Source organism: Chrysochloris asiatica, unplaced genomic scaffold, assembly GCF_000296735.1.
Source record: "Chrysochloris asiatica unplaced genomic scaffold, ChrAsi1.0 scaffold00197, whole genome shotgun sequence".
In the NCBI taxonomy this organism is placed as follows: Eukaryota; Metazoa; Chordata; class Mammalia; order Afrosoricida; family Chrysochloridae; genus Chrysochloris; species Chrysochloris asiatica.
Window position 1 is genome coordinate 349698 of NW_006408715.1, and position 25854 is coordinate 375551.

Sequence of the window (25854 nt, forward strand, 5' to 3'; positions counted from 1 at the left end):
TTGTATGTGTAGCAGAAATTTCAATTAGAGGTCGGATGTGAGCCGCTTTCCAATCACTGTGTCATGGTGTGCATGTAGTTCAGTGTGTCAGCGGTTGTTTGATGGCAGCTGTGGACTTTTACTATTTAGTGGGTGGTCTGCACACCCCACCTCCCTGTCATTCATCCTAGATGCTGGCAAGGAAAATACTAGAAACACTTTCTCGCACTCCTTTGTTAATTTGTTTTAATCCCCTAGCAAACAGTGGAACCAAGGGTACACTCAGGAGATGTTGGGAGTTGCAGAGCGAGGTGAAAATTAACTGATCTGGCCTCACCCCTACCCCATTGGGGTCTACTCTGCTACTCTGTCTCCCCATGCCCACGTGGTCAGAGGGTTGAAGAAGGTTGCACTGGGCCCTGCCTGCATGATGCCAAGCCCTCAGGCCCCTCCTGGCAGCCATGGCTGTACCTCTGCCAGCTTTGGAGGAGCCTCCCTCTCAGGGTGCTGAACAGAAACTCTGACAGATGGACCTCCATGAACCTATGGAGTCGTTCCAAATGCCTTCTCCCAGAGAGCGGATTCCGTCAGTGAGGCTGCCGTGCCGGACTGCTCAGGATTTCTGTCCACCTGTTGGAGAAAATCTTTTCCTCTCCTTTCCTCCCTTCTCTTTGTTGCTCCTCTTTCAAAGAGTGGGGTCCCTGACCACAGACCAGTCAGGTCTGTGAACATACATGGGACCCAGAGAGAGACTGCTGTTCCCTGACAGCCCTGAGGTCAGCCAGTTTCTGAACCATTGCTGCTTTCCTCCTTTCTGGACCCACCCTCCCCTCCATGAGATCATTGGGAGGGGTTCACAAGGATTGTTCACAGACCACCTGTATCAAAATCCCCTCCACAGATAGACAGACAGTGATCCTTGGGTGGGATCTGGGATTCCTTTGTAAGTTGATCCTAAAGCAAGTTGAATTTTTTTTCTTTCCCTTTTACTAGCAGTATCTTTATAAATCAGATCATTATTTGTTTTGGGGTGTTGGAAATAATAAGAAAACCACACCAAAAACACAGGCAAAAGAAATAAAAGGATGCTCACAAAAGAAGAAAACACAAGTAAACAAGAGATTTGCAAATCAAGTATTTTATATACCAATCAAAAAAATAAATTTTATAATAAACATGTATTCTGGAAAGCTGCCAATGAAGAAAGACTTTTACCATAGGGGGAAAAATAGGTTTGATCTAGAAAGACCAAAATATCACCAGAATTGCTCTCTGATTCATTAAATTATTGACAACTTTTCATTTTCTTCCTCTTGCTTATATGAACTTCTGATTTTTTTTTCTTTCATTCTTTGTAATAGACAATAGCAGAAAAACTTTAGCTCGTTTCTAGAAATTGACCGATTATATCTATTGAAATTTAAGAAGTACTGGTATGGCTCCATAGGATGGACACTGGACCTTAAGGTTAGTTTAATATCACATACAAGTAGAATTTTGGAAGCACTCACTCATCTATGCCAATAAATTTGGATGCTAGCTACCTGGCCAACTGGAAGATGTTCATATTTCTGCCCATTCCAAAAAGAGGTTACCTAACGAACGTGGACATAATCAAACAATATCATTAATATCACATACAAGTAAAATTTTTCAGGAGATAACTAAAAAATGCCTGCAGCAAGTACATCAACATAAAACTGTCAGAAATTCAAGCCAGATTCAGAAGAGGACATGGAACTAGGGCTATCATTGAAAGCAGAGAATACCAGAAAGATGTTTGACTATGCAAAGGCTTTTGACTGTGTGAATTACGGCAAGCTATGGATACCATTGTGAAGACTGGGTATTGTTGTTGTTAAGTGCCATTGGGGCGGTTCCAACTCAAAGAGACTCTATAGGGTTTCCGAGAAGCGGCTGGTAAACTTAAACCACCGACCTTGGATCTCAAACTTACCTTGCAGTCCAGTGAATTATCCACAGTGCCACACCAGGTCTCCAAGACCAAGGAGAACAAGGACATACTAAATGGTTTAAAATCAAGAAAGGAGTGCACCAGAGGTCTATTCTTTTAGTCTTGTGTAATTTAAAACAGGAATTGAGAGAAGATGGAGCAGATATAGGTGAGTTAGTGTCTCACATTTTAAGGTGCATCCAAGCCACCTGCGAATTCATTCCAGTGCAGATTCTGACGCCACAGGTCTGGGATGGAGCCTGAGATTCTGTGTTTCTGATATGCTCTCTCATATATGCTCTGATATGCTCTCTCATAGTTCCTTGGACTACACTGTGAGTGACGAGGGGCTAGAAGTTTTGAAACCTGACTTAGCAGCTGAGGAACATCTTGGAATGTAGAGTTTTCTGGGCCTCATCCGAGAGATCTCAGACTGTAGGACTGTCTCAGTTTGGCCATAGCTGGCTGTGGGACTTAGGGACAGTGCTTTGGCCTTTTCCAGCTCTTGGATTTTTTGTCAATAAAACAGAGAGGATGGTTCTTACCTCATAGGGGCCTGGGGAATTAAAGGAAAGAATAAAAGATATCAACATATTTTAATAGTTGAAAAAATATGAGGGGGCTTAAAAAATTCATGGAAAAAATCCATTATTTTTAATTACATTTTTCCACAAGTTTTTTGAAGCCCTGTCATTATGTAGTCTGGGAGATTGGAACCCTGTTCCACTGCTTGTGGGATTGTAAATTGGTTCAACCGCTATTTAAAACAGTATAGCTCTTCCTCAAAAAGCTAGAAATGGAAATACCCTATGATCATCCACTTTGATATATATCCTAGAGAACTAAAACTAGACATGAACAGATAAATGCACAAGGCCAGTATTTCAAACCCACTAGCTGCTGCTTGAAACTCTGTACAGGGTCACTGAGTCTGAACCAACTGGGCATCACTAAACAACAGCAACAGCCTGTTCACTGTAGTACTATTCACAGTAGCAAAAAGGTATAAACAACATAATTACTTATCAACAGATGAATAGATAAATACACACAATGGAGTACTATTCAACCATAAAAATAATGAATTCTCAAAATATGCTATATCAAGGATGAATTTGAAGGACATGTTCAGTGAACTAAGCCAATCACAAAAGGATAAATACTGTATGATATCACTATTAATTATAAAAATCAAGACTAGATATACATACAGAAAGCAATATTCTTCTGTGGTTACCAGGGATGGGAGAGAGAGGGTGTGAAAATCACTTACTAGATTGTAAACATTGTTAGTGTTGGTGGTAGGTCAGGCAATACTGAATAAGGATGAAGACAGCACAGCTTTACCAAAGGAAAAGATGATGCCAAGAAGTACATAGGAGGGAGACCACCGAATGGGTAAAAATCTTTTGCAGTGACCTATCAGATAAAGGACTTATTTCTAAAATATATAGGAAACTACAACACCTCTAAAACAAAAAGACAAATAACCCAATATAAAAATGGGCATAGGACATGAACAGACACTTTACCAAGGAAGAGATTTGGGCAGCCAACAAATACATGAAGAAATGTTCACAATCATTAGTCATTGTTGTCGTTGTTAAGTGCCCGATCCATAGCGACCCTGTATAGGGTTTCCGAGGAGAAGCTGGTGAGCTTGAACTGCCAACCTTGTAATTCAAATGGCTTTGCAGTCTGCCGCATTACCCCACAGCACCACACCAGGACTCCCATTTGTTAGGTTCCATCGAGTCGGTACCGACTCATAGCGACCCTATGCACAGCAGAATGAAACACTACTCATCTGTCAGTTTGTCGTACTGTGGTTGCTTGTGATTCTGAAAGCTATGCCATCATTAAATACCAGCAGGGTCACCCATGGTGGACAGGTTTCAGATGAGCTTCCAGACAAAGACAGACTAGGAGAAAAGAGTGATAAACTACTTCTGAATAAACACTGTCAGATAATAGTGCCGGAAATGAGCCCCTCAGGATTCCCATTAGAGAGATGCAAACCCAAACAGCAATGAGATATCATCTCACACCAGCAATAACATTGAAGTTCAAAAGAGCAGAGGACAATAAATGCTGTTGAGGATGGGGAGAGACTGGGACCCTCCTACATTGCTGGTGGGAATGCAGAATGGTCCAGCCACTCTGGAAAACAATATGGCACTTCCTCAGAAAGTTGGAAATAGAAATACCTTATGACCTAGCAATTCTTCTACTTGGTATATGTCCACAAGAAATACAAACCATAACATGAGTAGATGTATTCACACCAGTGTTCATAGCAGCACAATTCACAATAGCAAAAAGCTAGAGACAACCTAAGTGCTCATCTATGGAAGAATGGATAAACAAACTTTTGTACATACACACAATGGAATATTATGCTACCTTGAAGAATAACAAGGAGGCTGCAAGTCACCACATAACTTGGACGAACCTTGAGGACATTATGCTGAGTGAAATTAGTCACAAAAGGACAGATATTGCATAAGACCATTATTGTAAAAGCTTAAGAGAAGATATCCATACTAAAAGGAGAAAAAAAATACTTTGTTGATTATGGGGGTAGGGAGGGAACGGTACAGCATAGGGTAGGGGATAGTCACATCATAGTTTGGGTGCTGGGGAGGGCAATACTCAAGAAGTGGGAGGGGGATGGAAGAACAAGGTAGATAGGGAACACTGGGTCAGGCTTGCATGAACTGCATTGGACAGAGGTAAATAGTGATGCATGCTCAACCTGGGAACAACAGGGCTCTTTGATACAGGGATCTAGGCATAGTCTGAAGAGGGGAAATAATACTAAGATGCTTGACTGTCTTAAGGATATTGGTTTCTCTTGCCTACTGTTGTAAAATAGACACTTGAGTGGGATAGAAAGGAATATTGGGAAACATGATTATAGACAGCTGTAAGCCCGTCTTCAGTCTAGAACTGATTGGAATACCTAAAAGGGGTTCTAGAACTTGCCCAGTGAAATAGGCTTCTTGCAGAGCATTTGTAATGTATGGGACCTTTGGTGGAATTCTTTGCCCCATCCAGAACCTTCTGAGTTGGGACATTTCTGCTTAAAAGGACAAGCTGACCAGCCTGGAGCAGCTAGAGGAACAGAAGATACTTCTTGAAAGAAAGACCAGCAGAAAAAATCCAAAACAAAAATGGCAGTCAGATTGGCTGCTACAAGAACAAGCAAGTTGTTTGCCAGCCCCTCCAAGACCGAAATTCAAAGGGAACATGCAAGCAGGCATGTAAGCTTGCTGGTGACCACGTTGGTCTACTGGTGAGTGGAAGTAAGGGAAAGGCAGCAATGAAAATATGGGCTGAGTTTGACTGTGTTTCATAGACTCCCATCGACCTGGAGATGAGTGAGATAAGTATGGTGAGACCTGGGGACACCTGAGTCCATGGACAAGGAAATAGCCACAGAGGGTTAGAGCTGAGAGTGAAGTGTCCAGCTGATAGGAAGTGAGGGGAGATGTACAAGAACACCCAAACTTGCAAATCGTACCCATTCGACCTACCTTTGATGGCTTGATGATCAGAACTCAAATAGAGGAAGTTAAAAAAATTTTTTTGATAAAGGAAACAAGTGTAAATTGCTATAATTTAATGAACTTCACCTATACTTCTTGATATAGTAGCTCAAAATACCAACTGAGAGGGAGGGAGTCTTCACATCAAGTATCAATCCTATCCCCTTTGTGTACAGGGTTGATGGGGATGGGCAACTTAGACATTGGCTACCTAAAATGTAGGGGTGGGGAGGCTATAATGTGAAGTGACTGGCTTACAAGTTTTCAACAGGGAGTTTAAGAGAGTTTGCAGGGGTGGGGGGTGAAGTAGAATCCCCACTGAATAGTTTTCATCTTTTCTAGATGGCTCTGATGAAAGGAAATGGGGATAAGATTCTTATGATTCAATAGTAATTGTTAGCATGACTAATTGTGTCTGTCACATTTGTAAAGGTAGAAGTTTTGTAACAAAAAGGGCCTAGTAGTTAATCCTACATTCCAGGAATAAGGACCCTAGGACCATCAAGGGAGATGAGCACAATTGGAATGTGGGACCCTATCCAGAGAAGCAGGGACATCAGAGATAGAGGCAGAGAGGAGTACATGGAGAGCTAGAGCAGCTGAGGACTTTAGACTTATGGAAAGAGAAAGACTGTTTGCAGGCAGCCAGGAGGCTGGCTTGCACAATTTACCCTTTGGTTGTTTAAATGATTATATATTCCTGCATGTTTTTGTGTACATCCCTCCCCGCCCCCCATCCCCAAAACAAAAACAAAAACAGATGGAAAAGAAGCAAATACTGTTGAATGATGATGCACAGAGATTGTAATCATTGCAATGAAAATGATGAGTGTAAATCCTATGCTTTCCCGTATAAACTATCATACAATTCATAATAAAAATGTTAATAAAAAAAAAAAAAAAAGTGCATAGTAGTCCTGGTGGCATTGGGCTACTAAACACAAGGTCGGCAGTTCAAAGCCTCCAGCTACTCTAAAAGATGACACTATCTGCTCCTATAAAGATTACAGCTTCTAGGGTAGCTCTACGCAGTCATTATGAGTTAGAATTGATCCAATGACATTGAGTTTTTGGTTTGAAGAAGTATACAAAAATACATGATGGTTTTGTGGTAAAAGCAGCAACAGATAACAATTTTGCAATAGCTTTAATGTTATTATTAAGTGCTGTCAAGTTCTGACTCATAATGACCCTTTATAGGATTTCCAAGGAGCAGCTGGTGGGTTTTAACTGTCAACCTTACAGTCCAGTGCTTATCCCATAGCTCCACACCAGGACCCCAACAATTTAAATAACAGCTGAAAAATAAGTCTGTGTTTACTAGGTAGGTATATATATACTTATAGATGTATAGGTAAGCACATAAATATAATGGTGCATGTATGTGGGTGTTTCTGTAGGTACATGCTATATATGTGTGTGCTGTATATTTATTCATATATAAAATAAAGCACATGGGGGACACAGTTAGGATACTTCATAGACATAACCAAACACATCGTAGGATTGGGTTACTTTTTTGAAAACTAAGGACTGTAGTCTCTGGGGGCAACTTGGTCAGGTGGCCTAACAGCTTATAAAGATAATGTTCTATATCCTACTTGGAGAGTTGTGGCTGGGGTCTTAAAAACTTTCAGGGGACCATTTAAGAGACAACAACTCTGATGTGGCACTGTAGGATAATCACTGGATTGCGAACCACAAGGTCAGCGGTTCAAACCTACCAACTACTCCTCGGAAACCCTGTACAAAAACAGCATTGCATCTGGATCAAAAGAGAAAAAAGTAAAGGCAAAGACTTAAAGAACAAAGTAGCCTAAAGGACTAATAGTCTATACAAACCATAGTCTCACAAATTTGACACCAATCAAGAGTGAGAATGCTGACACACTGGACACTGTAACTAATACCTCTGAATAATATGTGCAGAAGTTGTTAAATTAGAACATAATTTGCTGTGTAAATTTTCTCAAAAAACAAAATAGAGAAAAATATATTAACTGCTAGGCTTGGTGGTGCCTGTCTAGATCATCTGAAGACCTAGTGCCATGGCATCAGTGCCAACTCAAGTGCCACTATAAGACAGAGTAGAACTGCGCCCACGGGGTTTCCAAGATACAATGTTTATGGAAGCAAAGTGCCACATTTTTTTCCCTCAGAACAATTAATGGGTTCAAACTGCCAACTTTCAGTTGTCAGCCAAGTGCTTAACTGCTGCACAACTTAGATTCTTTTTGGAAACTAGTTCTCTGATTAAATATCTTTTCTTACTGGTATTTCTAATATTCTTACTTTAAAAAAACAAAACAAAATCATTTTCTTGGAAAATAGCCTAAATGTTCTAGAAAATAACATAAATAACCACTGTGCAGTTAACAAACTCAGGAAAGTGACATTGATATACTGGCTTATCTACAGACATTATTCCAAGTTTTCCAATGGTCACAACATCCTTTGTTTGAGAGCCCCCCTTCCCTCAAAACACACATTGTTTTCAGTAATCTTGTGCATTTATTCTTCTTTAACCTGGAGCAGATCTTCTGTTTTTCCTGACAGTTTCAAAATTTTTTGTTTTTGTTTTAAACAACAACAACAAAAAAAAAACAGAGGAGGAATTTGAGGCCAGATATGTAAAACAACTTGCCATGGGTGACAAAGGAACAGTATGCAAGCTGAGGCTCTGACTTGACATGACTCTGTCCCAGCTCTTCATGTAGGCCAAGTCCTTGGGCAGAGAGGTGGGCGGGGCCTGTTGCAGGGAACAGCCTTCTCTTGCCCTTCCTTCTCTTTTGCCCCTCTTGTCTGAAATGGCAGCCACGGCATTCCCTGCTGTTGGCCTGGGATCAAAGCCATAGCTGAGGGGAGAGAGGGACTTTGAAACAGGCTCAGCCACTACCTCTCCCTTGAAAACAGAGCTGTGGAGCAAGAGTCACTGCCTTGTGTAGGAAGAGAGACGCTTTGGATTGGAGGTGTGGGTATTAAATACTCCTGTGCCACTTTGGGTGTTGTGAGACTGAGCCCAGAGTGAGTAGGTCACCTGGAGTGGGTTACCACCTGGTCAGCTGTGTAGTAGCACCTGGCCATTGAGATTATGGTGTGGTCACTTAGTTACAAAGTGGGGGATGCTTGGCAGATAAGAAAATTTACTGTAAAGTTATTTTTCAATAGCAGAACCCTCTTATATTGTGGATATTAAACACATTTTTAACAAAATGATTTGAATCTCACTGTGATTTTTTTTTTTTAAACTGAATCTGACTCCCCTCTTCTCTCGCTCTCTCTCTCTCTTTTTTTTTTTTTACCACTTGAACCAAGCTACGTTTCATGTCTATCTGTTGTCTGTGACTACTCGGTGATGAGTTGATTTTATTAGTGTTTCTTGGTTTGGGGCTGATCTTCTTCTCTCCCCTATGTATTTTCAGACCTCATCTCACTCTCTCTGCTTTTCCTCCCAGAACCTAGGGAGTTGCCAACATTCCTTCTGTCCCTAAGGGTGCTTTTGGGAAAAAAAAAAAAAAAACTGGCAGTGAAGTGGGAGGTGGGCTTCCATATGGACCACCACCACTCTTCTTGAGATGAAGGTGTCTTGTTTTCAGTCTCCCTGGTAACCAGTGCAGCAGGGGAAAAAAATTATCAAGCAGTGTTACTCATTGATGTTCCTGTCTTCCCTTTGCCCCTCAGTTCCTGCTTTTATATTCTCTAATGAAAACAAGTCACTTTATTGAGAAATAATTCACATGCCTTATAATTCATCCATGTGAAGTGTGCAGTTTAGTGGTTAATAGTATGGGGGGGGGTTCAAAAAGGTTGTGGAAAATGGAATGAAAAGTTAGAATTTTCCACCAACTTTTTGAAACCCCCTTGTATCTCCACAGGACTGTGCAGCTATCACCACAATCAACTTTAGAACATTTTCGCCACTGTTCCCCCACCACCACCACCACCTCCCAAACACACAAGATCAAAGTCAGGACCCAATCACTCCCATTCCTCTCTTGCCCAACTCCTGGTAGGCACTCATCTACTCTCTGTCTATGTAGATCAGCCCATTCTGGAGGTTTCATATAAATGTTGCTGTTAGTGCCATCGAGTTGGTTCCAATTTATAGTAACCCCGTACAGGGTTTCTGAGGAGTGGCTTGTGAGTTTGAATTGCCAGCTCTGAGGTACGTAGTCCAGTGCTGATCCTACAGTGCCATTCCAGGAGACATTTCAAAATGTGGTTTTATTTTGACTGGCTACTGACTCTATGGCACCTAACAACAACAACTTTCATTTAGCATAATGCTTTCAAGGTTCCTCCATGTTGTAGTATGTATCAACCTTTCGTTTTTTAAATGACTGAATAATATTTCATTGTGTGGATATATCACATTTTGTTTATCCATTGATTTGTTGATGAACATTGAGTTGTTTTTACTCTTGGACTGTTAGTGAATAATGTTGTGATTCATGTAAAAGTTTTTATGTGGACATAGGGTTTCATTTCTCTACGGTATATATTCAGAGTTGAATTGCTGGGTCATATGGTAACCCTGTTTAACCATTTGAGAAGCTGCCAGAGTGTTTTTCCAAAGTGGCTGCACTATTACATTCCCACCAGCAGTGTAGGAAGGTTCCAACTTCATTTACATCCTTGCCAACACTTGTTAATTTTTCATTTTTTGTTTTTGGTAACAGATATTCTGGTGGTTGGTGGTTGTGTGCTGTGGAGTCAGTTCTGACTCATAGCAACCCTTTACAGGGTTTCCGAGGCTGTAAATCTTTACAGGAGCAGAAAGCCTCATCTTTCTCCCGCAGAACAGCTGGTAGTTTTGAACTGCTGACCTTGAGGTTAGCAGCCTGATTCGTAACCACTAAGCCACCAGAGCTCCTTAATAGACATTCTAGTGGGTGTGAAAGTAGTATCTCATTGTGGTTTTGATTTGCATGTCTTTGTCCTGGTGTGGCTCTGTAAGATAAGCACTCAACTGCAAAGTTGGTTTGAACCACAAGGTCAGAGGTTCAAACTCACCAGCTGCTCCTAGGAAACCCTATAAAGGGTGGCTATGAGTTGGGGACTGACTCATGATGGCACTTAACAACAACTACAACAATAGCTAATTTGGGGAATGAGGCAGCTCTGTAGGATAAGCACTGGGCTGCTAACCACAAAGTTGGTGATCTAGTCCATCAGCCTCCGTGGGAGAAAGATTTGAAAATGAAGTCTCAGAAACCCTATACAGGGTCTATATGAGTCAGGCACTTACCAACAACAACAATAGCTAATTTGAACATATTTTCATGTCCGTATTGGCCATTCGTATATCTTTTTGGAGAAATGTCTGATCAGATCCGTTGATCAGTTCTTCGTTATTGAAATAAAGTTCACATACCATAAAGTCTCCCCATTTAAAGTGTCCAATTTAGTGGGGTTTTTTTTAGTACAAAACTATGCCACAGTTGCCACTGTCTTGTTCCAGAACATTTTCATCACCTCAGAAAGAAATCCCAGCTCTCTCAGACCCTGACAAATAATAATCTACTTTCTACCACTATGGAGTTGCCTATTTTAAGGGGGGGGGAGGGGAGAGGAAAGGAAAGATTATAGAAAACATTGCCTTTTGTATCTGACTTTTAAAGATTAGCATAACATTGTCAAGATTCATTAGTGTTGTAACATGTATTAATACTTCCATTCCTTGTTACTGCTGAGAAATTTTCCATTATGTGGGTATACTTTATTTTGCTTATTTGTTCATCTGTTTACGGACATTGGGTCATTTCTGCTCTGGGGCTATTATGAATAATGATGCAAAGAACATACAGGTTTTTATGTGAACATACCTATCTTCAATTTTGGTTATTTTCTTTTTAATTATTGAATTGTAAAAGTTCTTTATATTTTTTAGGTGCAAGTCCCATATCAGAAATAAGATTTGAAAATGTTTCTCCCATTTCATAGGTTTTCCACTTTTTTGATGGTGTACTTTGAAGCATAAAAGTTAAATTTTGATTGTTCTTTTGTCATTTGTATTTTGGTGCTACATTGACTGAGCACATGTCATGAAGATTTATGCTTATGTTGTCTTACGTTTCTCTATATGGGCCTTAGAAGTCCTTGCCAGTGTTACTAGTATCACTAGGACAGCAGATTGTTGTTGTTAAAGTGCTATATAGGGACCCTATATGGGGTGTCCAAGGAGTGGCTGGTGGATATGTACTGTCGACCTTGCAGTTAGCAGTCTGGTGCTTATCCTACAGTGTGCCACACCAGGAGTCTGGGATGGCAGATACTAACTAGTCCCAAACCAACACTGCTTGCCCTTCAATCTCAGGGTAGAAGATAGTCTACCAAGCTATGATTAGAGACATAGCTTGTAAATTTTCATCCTAATGAGATGAAAACTTAATGCTAATGTGATTAAAATCCTACTGTTGCTTCCAAGGTTTTACATATAGCCTTTAGGTGGGTTTTTGTTGACTAAGTGCCAATTCCGATTCATAGTGACCCTGTGTAGCATTTCCAAGGAGCATCTCGTGGACTTGAACTACCGACTTTGTTGTTAGCAGTCCAGTATTTATCTTATAATGCCACACCAGGACTCCTTAGATTGGATAGAATTCTCTCATTCAACAAACCAGAGCTTGGATTTAGTGCCTAGTTTTTCATCCCTGCCTTCAAGGAGAACACAAGTACAAATGGGGGTGGCAGGAGGAGGAAAGAACATACCCTATCTATTAATATATGCTGTTGGAAGATAGGAGAAAAATATGAGAGAACCTTAACATTCAACCTCAGATACTAAATATTGTATGCTCTGTGTGACGCTGTGGGTTAATGCGCCAGACTGCAAAGCCGTTTGAACTGCAAGGTCAGCCGTTCAAGCTCACCAGTAGCTGCTCCTTGGAAACCCTATACATAGTCGCTATGAGCCAGAATCGACTTGATGGCACTTAGCAGCAACAACAATATACATTGTAAGGAAAATAATGTAGTTATTTAAAGAAAAATTATTGAAGACCCCCAACGAGATGGATTGGCCAAGTGGCAATATAATGGACTCAAGTGTGTCAACAATAGTGAGGCTGGCCCAGGATCGGGCAATGTTTTGTTCTGCTGTGCATAAGGTTGCTATGAGTCGGTACCAACTCGATGGCATCTAACAACAACAAGTAAAGAATATGATAAAAAGAATGGTTATGATACAGTAATGTATATATGGTGGTGGTTATGTGCCATGGAGTCAGTTCTGACTCATAGCGAACCTGCATAGGGTTTCCGAGGCTGTAAATCTTTACGGGAGCAGAAAGACTCATCTTTCTCCTGAGGAACAGCTGGTAGTTTTGAACTGCTGACCTTGTGGTTCACAGCTCAATTCATAACCACTGCTCTACCAGAGCTCCTTAATGTATATATAAAAACTACTAAATATAGTTAGTGATTCCAGTTTTATAAATTTAAATGCATGTAACATAGCATCCTGGTGTGGCACTATAGGATCAGCACTGGACTTTGAACCAAGGTCGGCACAAGGTCGGCAGTTCAAATCCAATAGCTGTTCCTCAGAAACCCTATACAAGGTAGCTATGGGTGGGAAATGACTCGATGATACTTCATAACAGCAACATAGCAAAAAATAGACATTACAACCATGGTATTCTCTGGGCAGTGGAGTTTTGTATTGCTTTTGCTTCCTTGTTTTCCATGTCACAGTTCTCCCATTTCCCTCAGCATTTTCTACTAAAGCAGCTCTTTGCCTGCCTTATCATTCTAGTAGTCTTATGACCTTTTAATTTTTTTCTCTTGGGTCATCCAATAGGTTTTCCCCTGGCTCTGTGATGAATTTATAGTATGCCTTTGATACTGTAGCAGTAATTACATAAAGGGCAACTTTACTTGGAGATAAACTCACAGTTAATATCAGTTCCCATTGTTTCCATCACATATTCAGGGTCACAGTGTATATAACAAAATTATGTCACCACATAGATTTTAGTGTACTCCAAAGGAACTTGTCTGTCACTGGGGCCCAAGACAAATCCAAACATCTAAAAAGTTCCTGTCCAAGGCAGGAGGCTGTGCTTGTTCACTGGTGTATCCTCAGTGCCTAAATGTGACACCAAGGTGGTGGTTGGATGCCAATGAGTCAATTCTGACTCATAGTGACCTTGTATAGGGTTTTCCACTGGCTGTAAATTTTTACAGAGCAAAAAGCCACATCTTTCTCCCACAGAGTGACTGGTGAATTTGAACGTTTGACCTTGCATTTTGCAGTCCAGTGCACAACCCACTATGCCACCAGGACTCCTTGACACGTAGGTGTTGTTGTTAAATGCCATTGAGTCAATTCTGCCTCATCACAACCTTGTTTCCTAGGTGTTCTGGTGTGGCGCTGTGGGTTAATGTGCTGGACTGCAAAGTCAGTTTGAACCACAAGGTTGGCGATTCAGACTCACCAGTGGTTCCTTGGAAACCCTATACAGGGTTGCTATGGGTCGGAGCTGACTGTATGGAATTTAACAACAACAATAGTGTTTGCAAGGAATGGCTACTGGGTTTGAGCCACCACCTGTGGTTAGCGCCACATGAGGATGCTGAGATAGTAAGCTGAGTATTACTTTTAGGCACAGAATGTGTTCTCCAACATGGTACAAAGGACCATTAAATGAGCATGTAGAAGACCTGAATTTTGGGTATTTTCCAGGATAGCAATGACTGCAGTGAAAAGCATGATTCCCTCAAGAGTTGAGGTTTAGAATAAATTGAATTTGCTTGTATTCTCTAAATTCCTACCCTGGACAGCAGCTCTTACACCTTTCTCGTTTCCAAGCCTTCTGTGTAAAGTGGTCTATGACTGGTAGGTGGAGACCACACAATTTATTTTCCTTCAGATTTTTGGACGGTGACTTCATGATTATTTCCTTTGAATGAAAAACATGTATGCTTTCATTCCTGGAGAAAGGAGCCAAACTCACACGATGTGGTACCAGTGAGAGGCTGAAAACCATTAATTCCTGAGCCCCCTCCTGCAACTGTGTGTGTGTGTTCTCCAAAAGAATGGGCTGGGCAGCCATGGGCACCCATGGGGGGAACATCAGTTTTATGCTCATCCTATCATATTTGTGTCATTGCAATGATTACAGTTGTATTTGTTTCATTGCAATGATTACATTCCCTTGCATACTTCATCATTCAACAGTAGTTGCTTCTATTCTCTCTGGTTTTTATTTGTTTGTTTTTTTTGTTTGTTTGGATGTGCACTAAAGAGCTCTTGTAGCGTAGTGGTTATGAATAGGGCTGCTAATCTCAAGGTCAGCAGTTTGAAACTACCAGCAATTCCACAGGAGAAAGATGAGGCGTTCTGCTCCCATAAAGATTTACTGCCTTGAAAACTCTATGCAGGGTCACTATGGGTTGGAATCGACTCTACAGCACTTAACAACAATAACCAAAATACTCAGGAATATACAATCATTCAAACAGCCAAAGGGCACACCCTGCAAGCCTGCCCCCTGGCTGCCAGCACACATCCCCTCTCCCTCCATGAGTATAGAATCCACAGCTGCTCCATCTCTCCATGGTATCATCTCACCTCCATCTCTGGTGTCACCGCTTCTCTGGGTGTAGGGTCCCACACTCCGTTCCCACTCTTCTCCTTTGATGATCCCAGGGTCCTCCACTCTGGGACTGTAAGATCGATCACTCACCCCTTTTTGCTACAAAACTTGTATCTTTACAGTTGCGACAATCTCAATTAGTCATGATAACAATTACTCACTATTGACTCATGAGAGTCTTGTCTCTATCTCGTTTCACCAGACCTGTCTAGACAGCATGAAAACCACTCTGTGGGAATTCTACCTTCCCCCCAACCCCCACACTAAACTCCTTGAAAACTTGTAAGCCAGTCACTTTGTGCCTTTACAGCCCCCCCCCCCCCGCCCCCCGCTCCATTTTAGCTAGCCATTGTCTAAGTTGCCCATCCCTATCAACCATGTGTACAGAGGGGATAGCAATAATACTTGATGTAAAGACTCCTTCCCTCTCGGTTGGTATTTTAAGCAACTACATCCATAAGTATAGGTCAGGTTCATCAGATTGTAGCAATTTACACATGTTTTCTTAATCCCTCCCCCCCTCCCCCCACCTTCCTTCCTCTAGTCAGGTTCTGAAAATCCAGCCATTGAAGCTAGGTCCAATGGGCACTATCTGCAATTATGAGCGCCCTTGTGCATATCCCCTCACTTCATATCAGCTGGACGCTTCACTCTCAGCTCCAGCCCTCCATGGCCATGTCCTTGTCCATGGGCTCAGGAGTCCCCAAGTGTTAGACCTAACTTTACACACTCACCAGTTAGCTTACTTCTCAGCACTTCAGTTACTTACCTGCTACAGTGGAGTTTATGATACACCTGTTTTGTTGGACTGTTGGGAATAACTTTAAAGAGATTATGTATTTAAACCTAGGTTCCCTGGTGGAATATAGTGGGTTATATGTTGGGCTGCTAACCACAAGGTCAGCAGTTTGAATCCACCAGCTGATCCTTGGCAGAAAGATGAGGCATTTCTACTCCACTATAGTCTCAGAAATCCTATATAGGGTCACTGTGAGTTGGAACTGACTTGACAGCCTACCACAAAAACACATTTAAACACAAGAATGCTTATTTAACCCAGAATTGAGCATCCAGCACTCAAGTGTTAGCAGCTGCTGTCATCATCATCATCACCACCACCTAACTTGCTCCCTGAACAGGAGTTTTGTGGGGCTTGGGGCCCCATTAGGGGAATTGCGTGGAACTGTCAGTGGTCTATGGTGTTGGCAATGCTTACTTTTAGGGATAGGAGATGAATGGCAGGACAGGAGTGGTCAGGTGGGTAGAGTTGAGGAAGGGAGTATGCCCAACCTGGCTGGAAGGGACAGGGGCTTTTCTGGCTCTGGGGACAGACATGGTATGACTCAAGTGATGGCTCCAACAGCTGCGGGAGCTCTGGTGTCTGTCTGTAGGAGGGATCTTTGCTGAGTCTGGTTGAAAAGCTGCTTCTGCGGCATGTCCTGGTTCTGATGTGCTGGCGGCTGCTGAGGCAGCTGCTCTGCTCCCTTGAGCCAGGCCTTAGATGTGGTTGGGCTCAGTTTCCTCCCTGCTGGTCTCTGGCCATGCCGCCACTGGCTGCTTGAGGCAGGGGCTTCCGATGGGCACTGGATTCTACTCCCTGGCTGCAGATCTAGAGGAGGCTGGCAGTAGGAGTAGGAAAAGTGAGGTCTGCCCAGATCCTGCCCAGCTCACCAGGTGTCTCAGAGAGGGGCAGAGTGCTGCATGGCTCTGGGCTGCAGGGCTTTAGTGTGCAACACAGAGGTAACTTTCAGACCAGTGTGAGTTAGGGAACATCAAGAGGCAGATAATTTCAGGCTCACCACCCAGCTTAACCAGACCCTCTTCCCTTTCCCAGAGCACTACAAACTTTTAATAACTTTACTTAATTTTATCACATCCTATGTTACATAGTTATATGTTGTAACATAACAGCCCTCTAGTAACCAGAAGTAGCCAGAAAGAAATTTCACTCAGAAGTCCTCTCTGAGGCTTCTTTCTAGTTTTTAGGCATGTCTGTAGGCATGCATAGTTTGTGCAAAGTTTCAGGTGAGGTGGTGGTAGTGGTGTGCCGTTGAGTCCTCTCCGACTCACAGTGACCCTGTGTAGGGTTTCCCAGGCTGTAAATCTTTGCAGGAGTTATACATGGAGAGATTGGTAGATTCAAACTGCTGACCTTTTGATTAGCAACCCAGTGTGTAACCACTACACTACAAGTGGGTTGTTGTTGTTGTTGTTAAGTGCCATCAAGTCAATTCCGACCCATAGCGACCCTGTATTGGGTTTCCAAGGAGAAGCTGGTGAGCTTGAACCACTGACCTTGCAGTTCAAACGACTTTGCAGTCTGACATATTAGCCCACAGCACCACACTAAAAAAGTAATACAGATGCAATAAATTTTGGAGATAATGGACAAGAAAATATGTCTATTTTATGCCTCCCAGAGATAAATACATTTCTGTATATTTCCTCTCAGTGTTTTCTGAGCATGCATAGGTGTGCATTTGTAATGCAATTTGAGTACTTAAATTGGACGATAACTTGGAATCTTTTTTTTTCCCCACTTAAAGAGCTCTGGTAGCGTAGTGGTTATGAGTTGGGCTGCCATCATCAAGGTCAGCAGTTCTAAACTACCAGTGGTTCCTCAGGAGAAAGATGGGGCGTTCTGCTCCCGTAAAGATTTACAGCCTTGGAAACCCTGTGCAGCGTCACTATTGAGTTGGAATTGACTCCACAGTACTTAACAACAACAACCAAGTATATAAATGCTTCTCTTGTCAGAAAAACTCTTGGAAACATCTGTTGAATGAGTATAGGTACATTCAAGTTTTGATTGAGCACATTTCTCTGTGTTCGTATATGTTCTTATTCTTTATTATTTTAAACAGCTGTTCTGGTGTGGCAATGTCAGGTAAGTGCAGGACTGCAGGGTCAGTTTGAACCACAAGGTTGGTGGTTCCAACTTACCAGTCACTTGTTGGAAACCCTATACTGCATCTCTATTAGTCGGAACAACACCAACAACAACAAATACTTAGTAAAGGAGCCCTGCCAGTGTAGTGGTTAAGTATTCGGCTGTGAACCAAAAGGTCTATGGTTCTAACCCACCAACCTCTTCACTGGACAAAGATGTGGCAGTCTGCTTCTATAAAGATTATAGCCTTGGAAACCCTGTGGGGCAATTCTGCTCTCTCCTATAGGGTTATTTTGAGTTGGAATTGTCAGCAATGGGTTTTTTTTTGGCTTGATACCTCTACTGATAAAATATTATGCATTGTAATTCTTCATATTATTTGCCACATACTGAACCTAGTGTTAATATATGTTAAACAGATTTATTAACCTTCTCCCCAAGTTAAGAACTAGAATGTTGCTGACATTGAAACTACCTGGGAAGCCTCTTCCCAGTGCTTTCCCCTTCTTCACCCCCACAGGTAGTCACTACCTGGTGTGCTGCATTCATCATTCCATTGCTTTTAAAAAATAGTTTTGATTACATACATATGTGTTCCTGTATAGTGCATTTAATTTTACTTTTGTTTTTTGAGCTTTGTAGAATTGGTAGACCATGTGTTGTCTTTTGAAGCTTTCTCTTTGTGCTTACTGTGGTGTTGTTTCTGAGATTCATTCTTCATGTTACCTTCATTCATTTGCACTGCTGTATAGTACGCCATTGTCTTTTCTGTAGCTGATGAGCTCTTAAAATATCTCCACAACTTATTTTTTTACGAATAATGTGCTCTGAGCGTTCGTGTCCAGATGTGCGTGTGTACAATTTCTCTAGGAGTAGAGTTGCAGAATCAAAGGGTATGTGCGTGCTCAAGATGAAAGATATTATCTAGCCTTCTACAGTGGTGGTTGCATTTTGCCTTCCTGCTAGTGGTGCATAATAAGTTGTTCCTCTTAGACCCCATCAGCACTTGGTCTTAAACTAAAATACCCTTTCATAGCACTTGGTAATACATCTGGTAGTGTTTTAATTGCTCTTCCTATATTAAATTGTTTAACCCTATGAGGTACATATTGTTTTTAACTTCTATCTTACAGATGAGGGAACTGATGGAACAGAGGTATAAACTAACTTGCTTAATGTCACACATATAATAAATGATGGGGGCAAGATTTGAATCTAATTATTCTTGTTCTTAGCTGCTACACGTTGGATGGGCAGTGTGGTGGCTCTGTAGGATAAGTACTTGACTGTGAACCACAGCGTTGGTGGTTTGAGCCCACCAGCTGCTCCATGGAAGAAAGATGAGGCTTTCAGACCCTAGAAAGGGTCGATAAGAGTTGAAAACAACTCAACAACTTACTCAACAACATGTGTGTAAAATATAAAATCTTACTGCGTCTTATTTTGCATTTCTGTGATTACTGTTGAAGTTGCATATTTTTTTGTGTTTATTCTCCATTCTGTTTTCATATAAGAAATACTGTAACTTTTTAAACGATTCTCCTAATGTTGGAGCATTTATTGTTGTTGTTAAGCACCATCTAGTCAGGTCCAACTCATAACGATCCTATACGGGGTTTCCAAGGAGAAGCTGGTGGGTGTGAATCGCCAGTCTTGTGGTTTACAGTGTAGTGCTTATCCTACAGTACCACACCAGGAGTTGGGTTGTTTGAAATTCTTTTCTTTTGAAATGCTTCAAGAAAAACCTTTGGTGCATATAAATTTTTTCAAAACTTTTTATTGCCTCGTTTGTTTTGTTTACATTTCCTGAACTGAGGCTAAGATTATGTAGTGGTTAAAATGTCTGTGCTACTATAGCTTGTTGTGTGACCTTGGGAAAATTACTGAACCTCTCGCTATTCAGTGGCCTCATTTCTGTAAGCAAAGCCCCCACCTTGTAGGAGTTTGTGATGATGAAATCAGATAAATGAATATGGGAGTCACTAGCATGAGAATCAGCCTGTCTTAAGAATATGCCATCAGTATTATGGATATTTTCTAATTACTATTGGGGTCAGCGGGCATGGACAGTCATGGTCCTAGTCTTCACCCAGATAAGATAACCCCTGGGAATTAGGCCCCATTTCAGCTTTTTCTGAGCGTCACTCCACCCACTGAGCGATCAGCTTTGTAGTAGAGAAAACATTAATTTTGAAATGGTTTATTGATAGGTAACCACAGGTAACTCTATAAGTAACTAGTAGCTACCTCTCCCCACCTCACACAAGAACACTCTATCAGAACACGATGGTTTCAAGATGTTAGATACAACCCTCCTAGGTTTGCTGCCTGCAGACAGAACCAGTTTGGATGTGGAAGGTGCACACATGGGTCTAATTTAGCCAGTGCACACTCACTCTCAGCTACACATTCAGTCACATGTGTATACGTATTCACAGTTCAGTTACACGTGTATACATGTCCACTCACATGTGTACCCATATTCACATATTCAGTCACATGTGTACACATTCACTCACATGTATACATACTCACACACATTCAGTCACATGTGCATAATATTCACTCATGTGCATGCACACTCATCAACATTCACTCATACGTGTATACATATGCAGGCACAAATACTCACACATGCACACTCACTTATTTCTGCAGAAACAGGCAGGTGTGCACATGGCTCTGAAAGGGCTCCCCTAAAAGTCTCTTTGTACATTCATAGATTTGTTTCATCAGCGAATCCCAGGAGGAGAGACTCCTCTTTTAAGAGATGAATAATTGATCATCTCTAGACTAAAAATGTCATAAATAAAACCCATGTGTTATTAGAGGGAGTAGGGCCTTCCATTTGAGGGGAGGAGTTGGCCTTGTGTGAGGGTGGATGCTACACTGTAGGGCTGGGGGAAGGGTGGGGCCGGAAAGTGGAAACCCTTGACAGATGCTGGTGGAACAAAGGAGCTGTGAGTGGTTGGTGTATGTGCTTGGGAAAGTGGTGGATGAGCTTTACTAGCCACTGGGTGGGGCACAGCTCCCACCATGTTGGGTCCCATGAGAACTTGTTCTTGGACATTCTTCTCTGGAGGTGGGTTCTCCCTCCAGGCCAGTGGCCATCGTGAAGGTTGATGAGAGAACTACTTACTCTGTCTGAGAGCATCTTTTTGGACTTCTTATGTTTTCTATACCATTTGTTTCTTCAGAACATATGTATTACACCATGTGTGTCTTCTCTATGGTGAGCAGAACAGGCCTCTGTACTCCCTTCCTCTTCTTACTTCTTCTTTCCTATACGCCCTAGAGGGACTTCATAGCCAATGAGGATTTTGATCTCTAAAGATAATATTCTTTCTCCTCCCCTCCTCCCTTCTCTTTCCTTTAATGGAGAATTGTTGATCTAATTTGATCTGTTTTTACTTTGAGAGTCAGAAAAGACTTTGGTATCATTCCTGCGCATATCACTGCCTTGTAGACCATATGAAGTATTTGGGGGCATCCCCAGGCCCACCTGGAGAGTCATTGTTGAATATTTGCAGTTGTGGGGCCACAGGTGTGGGGCTATGAGAAGAGAGTTGGTTATAGAAGAGGAGGCGGATGGAGACTTGAAGTCCAAACCGGGTAAGGTGTAGGGTGACATGATTAGAGGCCGAGTCTTCCAAAGGTGAGAGTTATGCCTTGGAGCAGCAGTGAGGATGCATGCCTCAGGATGAGGGGCTAGGGCTCTTCTGGCATTTTAGAAGGGTATTTTCTGAGTAATATTCACTGCCCCTCAATCTTTTAGTAACACATTCCTGCTGTCCCCAACCTGGGGAAAACTGAGCCCTCAATGACACTGTGAGGCTGTGAGAGATTGATGCAGGTTGGGTGAGGGTCCTCTTGAGGACAGGAAGAGGTTTTGTCCCTGAAAGGTGACTGTAAGAAAGGACAGCAGCACCACTTTATATGGGCTCTCAGTGGAGGACGTGGGTCAGGCTATTCCTAGGTAAGTTGTTCTTTGTGTCCAGGCATTCCTGATAGATACGGCTTAGCAACTTCTGCAGATGCTTCTGTATGTGCTGTGTGACAGGTGCCTTAACAGAGCAGAGTCCACTAACTGTCTAGAGCTTCCACAGGCTGGTTCCCGTTGTGTTGGAACAGAGATGCAGGCTTGTACCCACCAGCTGCCTCAGCAGGAAGCAACAGCAGATCTTTCTGAACATACACTGAATACGGTCTGTCCCCAAGGAGCTTACAGTGTAGTAGGTCATACAATTAGGAAAGGCTTCCCGAAACACAAGGTGTCTGTCCACAGTGCATGCCTAAAATCTGGTACAGACCCCATAGAGAGTAGGACTGGCCAAGGAAAACTTTATCAGGAGGGGGTGGTTTTGAGGCCAGATGGGTGAGATTCAGGAAGACAGACTAGAAAGAGCTCGTGTTTAGAATGGGGCCTAGGATCTGGTACCTGGGTGAGTTGGATCCTGTACTAGATGTACTAATACTTTTTTTGCTTTTTATAAATATTGGTGGCAATCTTCTAAGTTGATTTCCACAGTCTGGAACTCCATGTAGAAGGCGAGAATTCTACACTGAACTGCCAATGTCTTCAGGTCTTTTCCCCCCTCCTAGAACTTAAGACATTGCTGTGTGCATTGCTGACAGTTTTATGTGCCTCTCTGATCTGTAATTTGCACAGATATGGGTTGGAGCCTTAGCACAGGACCCTATTTGTTCTGTTAGGACCTTTTTCTCTCCAGACTATTGACCTTTTAGCACCTAGTCCTATCACTCAGCAGAGCTTTTTTCTTCCTGTTTTTAACATCTGCCTACTTGAAAAGTGTTTCTTTTATATCTTTATTGATTAATATGTTGAGCAGACAGTTCCGACCACCAATAAAGACTCTCCCCTCCCCTGTGAATGCATCACTTAGTACTCTTAGGTCATCCCGCCAGCAGCAAGCAGCCCTTCCAGCCTCCAGCTCCCAGCAGTCCTCAGAGGGATTGGAGCAGACCTAGTGGCACTTGAGCATCTATAGCCTGACTTGCAAATTCAGATGCCTACAGGGGCTTGACAGTTAACACAAGTGAATGAGGTGATAATTAATTCAGGTGATTAATAAATAATACCTGACCCTTGACCTTGGTTTCAAGAAGCCAGTGTGGAGTGGTAAGCTGTGCTGAGCAGGAACAGCTTGTATCCTGGGCAAATAGCAGCAACTGTTCAGTTCTGTATAAATTTACCAGGTGGAAGGATGGACCTTTAGGGAAATCTGAGATTCATATAAAATTTCTTGACATTTTAATACTAGCAACACAACAACTCCAAAACTGTTTGGTTGTTGTTAGCTGTTATTGAGTCAGCTCTGGCTGAGGCAGCCTTAAGTGTAGCAGAACGAAATGCTGCTGCCTGGTCCTGTATTGTCCTCACAGTCTGCTGTTTGTTCAAGTTCATCATTGAGTTAATGTGCCAGTTAATCTCCTTGAGGGTTACCCTTGCCCTCACTGATCCTCACCTTTACCAAATAATGATATTCACTTCTAGTGATCGATCCCTCTTGGTTTCGTCATGTCCCATGCAAATCAGGCAGTGTTCTGTTGTAAGCCTTGAGGTTTTCTTTGGCTAATTTTCAGATACAGATCTCCAAGTCTTTTCTTCCTAGCCTCTTATTTCTGGAAGCTCCTTTAAAACTGTTCACTATGAGTCTCCCTGCTGATATTTGAAACACAGTGGCATAGTTCTGTCTTCATAGTGACTTACAAGTCACCACAATATGATAAACTGACAGGTGGTGGAAATCAGTTCTCACCAACTTGATTTCAATTTATGGCATCCCTTTGTGTGCCATGGCTGATTTTCCAGAAGTAGATCACCAGACCATTTTTTTTGCAGGGTATCTCTGGGTAGGTTCAAACCTCCAATCTTTCAGTTAAAAGCTTTAATCATTTGTACCATTCTGGGGCAATTGTATGGTCACTTCTAGTTTGTGTTAGGCCAGCCATGGTGATCCCATGTGGTAGTCCAATGTCCACTTGACACAAAGCACTAAGATTAGTTGGGTGTTGCTAATTTTCCCTTGAACTTGACTCCTTGGGGTTCCTTTAGTTATACATTCAGGAATCTTACCTAGGGCCGGTCTTAAAAGGAGTAAAAGTTGGGAATGACTCTTGCCTTTTTCTTGCTTGCTGGCACCTTCACCAGATGGCAAGTTTCCTCCAGGATTTCCAGCAGATGTTGAGTAATGCATCAGTGGGATTCCCTGACATTGAAACTAGAGCCCTTTTAGGGTTTCTTAGACCTCCCCCACCCATCCTGGCTTCAGTTTTCTCCTATCTATATCCAATCTTCTTTTTTTCTTTTTGGTCTGAAGAGTATTTTCCTTTCCAGGCAATTCAGAGGCACAAGAGAAGGCGCCTAGCCTATCCCTGTCCTTGTTCACACACCAAAATAACTTTTTAATCCTTTTTAGTTGTCTTGACCATTTTGGGGAAGCGTCAGCTCATGCAGTATTCATCTTCCTGACAGTGGTTGTATAAATCCATGCTGCTCTCTCGTGTTTCTTCTTGATTGTGCACATTCTTTCTGTCTTTCATATTTGAACTTGTACACTTTGACCAATTCAGCTTTTGTAGCATTTGCATCCACAGTGATTTAGATTTCTGTGAAGGAAGGGAGGGAGTGCTGGGTGATCAGCCACATTCTTAAATGTTTGAAAGGTAAGCTTCCATCAGGGTCAGAGAAAGGCGTGTTTGTTCCATGGCCAAAATCCCAGAAAGCAATGGCAACTCATTCAACTGAGAGTGTGTTACTGTACTAGCTATGGCAGGAGGCACAGAAGTCATTAAAATTTGGACATTGCCTTGAACAAACTGCTGCCTGGTGGAGGTGGCAGCTGCTTGGACAAACGTAGTGGCATGGCATGTGTAGTAGGTCCAAATAGAGGCATGTACAAGGAAGGTACTACAGATAATTATGCCAAGTAGTTCGTGGAGCTGGTGATTGAAAGATAAGCTGGAGTGGTCTCAGAGGCTGGGAATGGCGTTTCATGCAATGAGAACTACATGTGCAAAACAGCTGGGTAGCATCAGAGAGCATGGTCTATTGGGAAATCCTAAGGTTCTTTTGTAGCCATAACATGGGCAGTGATGAGGATGAAACGGGAACAGCGGGCTGGGGTTTCTGCTCTCTTCCTAAGTTCAGTCCCAAACCCTAGCTTCCCACCACTGCTGTAGAACACATGATGGCTGTGTTTGACAGTCTGGGACTAGTATCACTTTAGCCGTCTGTTTCAAACCCTGTATGCTCAATTTAATATGATTTTTCTATTTTGCACTTTTATGGATTTATTTAGCACAAATAAAGCTTGCAAACAGGCTGTCTATTCATTTTCTTCGCTGCACAGCCTGGCACTGGGATTGGTGACTCTGATGGCCAGCTGGGCTGCTCTTTCCACGATAGCGTTCTGGTCCTTGGAGGAAACGCTATGAGCATCTCTGCACAGTGAGATTTGTTGCACAGCAGCTTTGACATTGTGGACCAGGAACGCATGGAAGCCACTGGGCGGCATGTGTTTTGTTTTCTTGTTTCTCCTATAACCAGTGTTGATTATTAAGATGTGGCCCTTCAATCTTCTCTGCACTCTGTTGTCAGTGCCTCTTCTTGTTGTTGTTAGGTGCCATCGAGTCAGCACAGGCTCATAACAACCTTATGCACAGCAGAACGAGACAATGTCAGATCCTGGGCCAACCTCACTACTGTTGCCACGCTTGAGTCTATCGATGCTGCCACCTGGCCAATCCATCTCATTGGGGGTTTCCTTTTTCTCTCTGACCCTCCATCTTACCAAACATGATGTCCTTCTCCAGCGACTGTTCCCTCCTGACAATATGTCCAAAGTATGAGAGACAAAGTTT

The 25854-nt window shown here is 42.3% G+C and overlaps 1 protein-coding gene and 1 pseudogene across 1 annotated transcript in view; one reads left to right on the plus strand and one right to left on the minus strand.

Moving 5' to 3' along the window:
• The window catches only part of TET3 (tet methylcytosine dioxygenase 3), a 161295-nt gene that overhangs the window by 34579 nt on the left and 100862 nt on the right, over positions 1 to 25854 (plus strand). The window lies entirely within an intron of this gene.
• The window catches only part of LOC102831165, a 3748-nt pseudogene continuing 3213 nt past the window's right edge, over positions 25320 to 25854 (minus strand).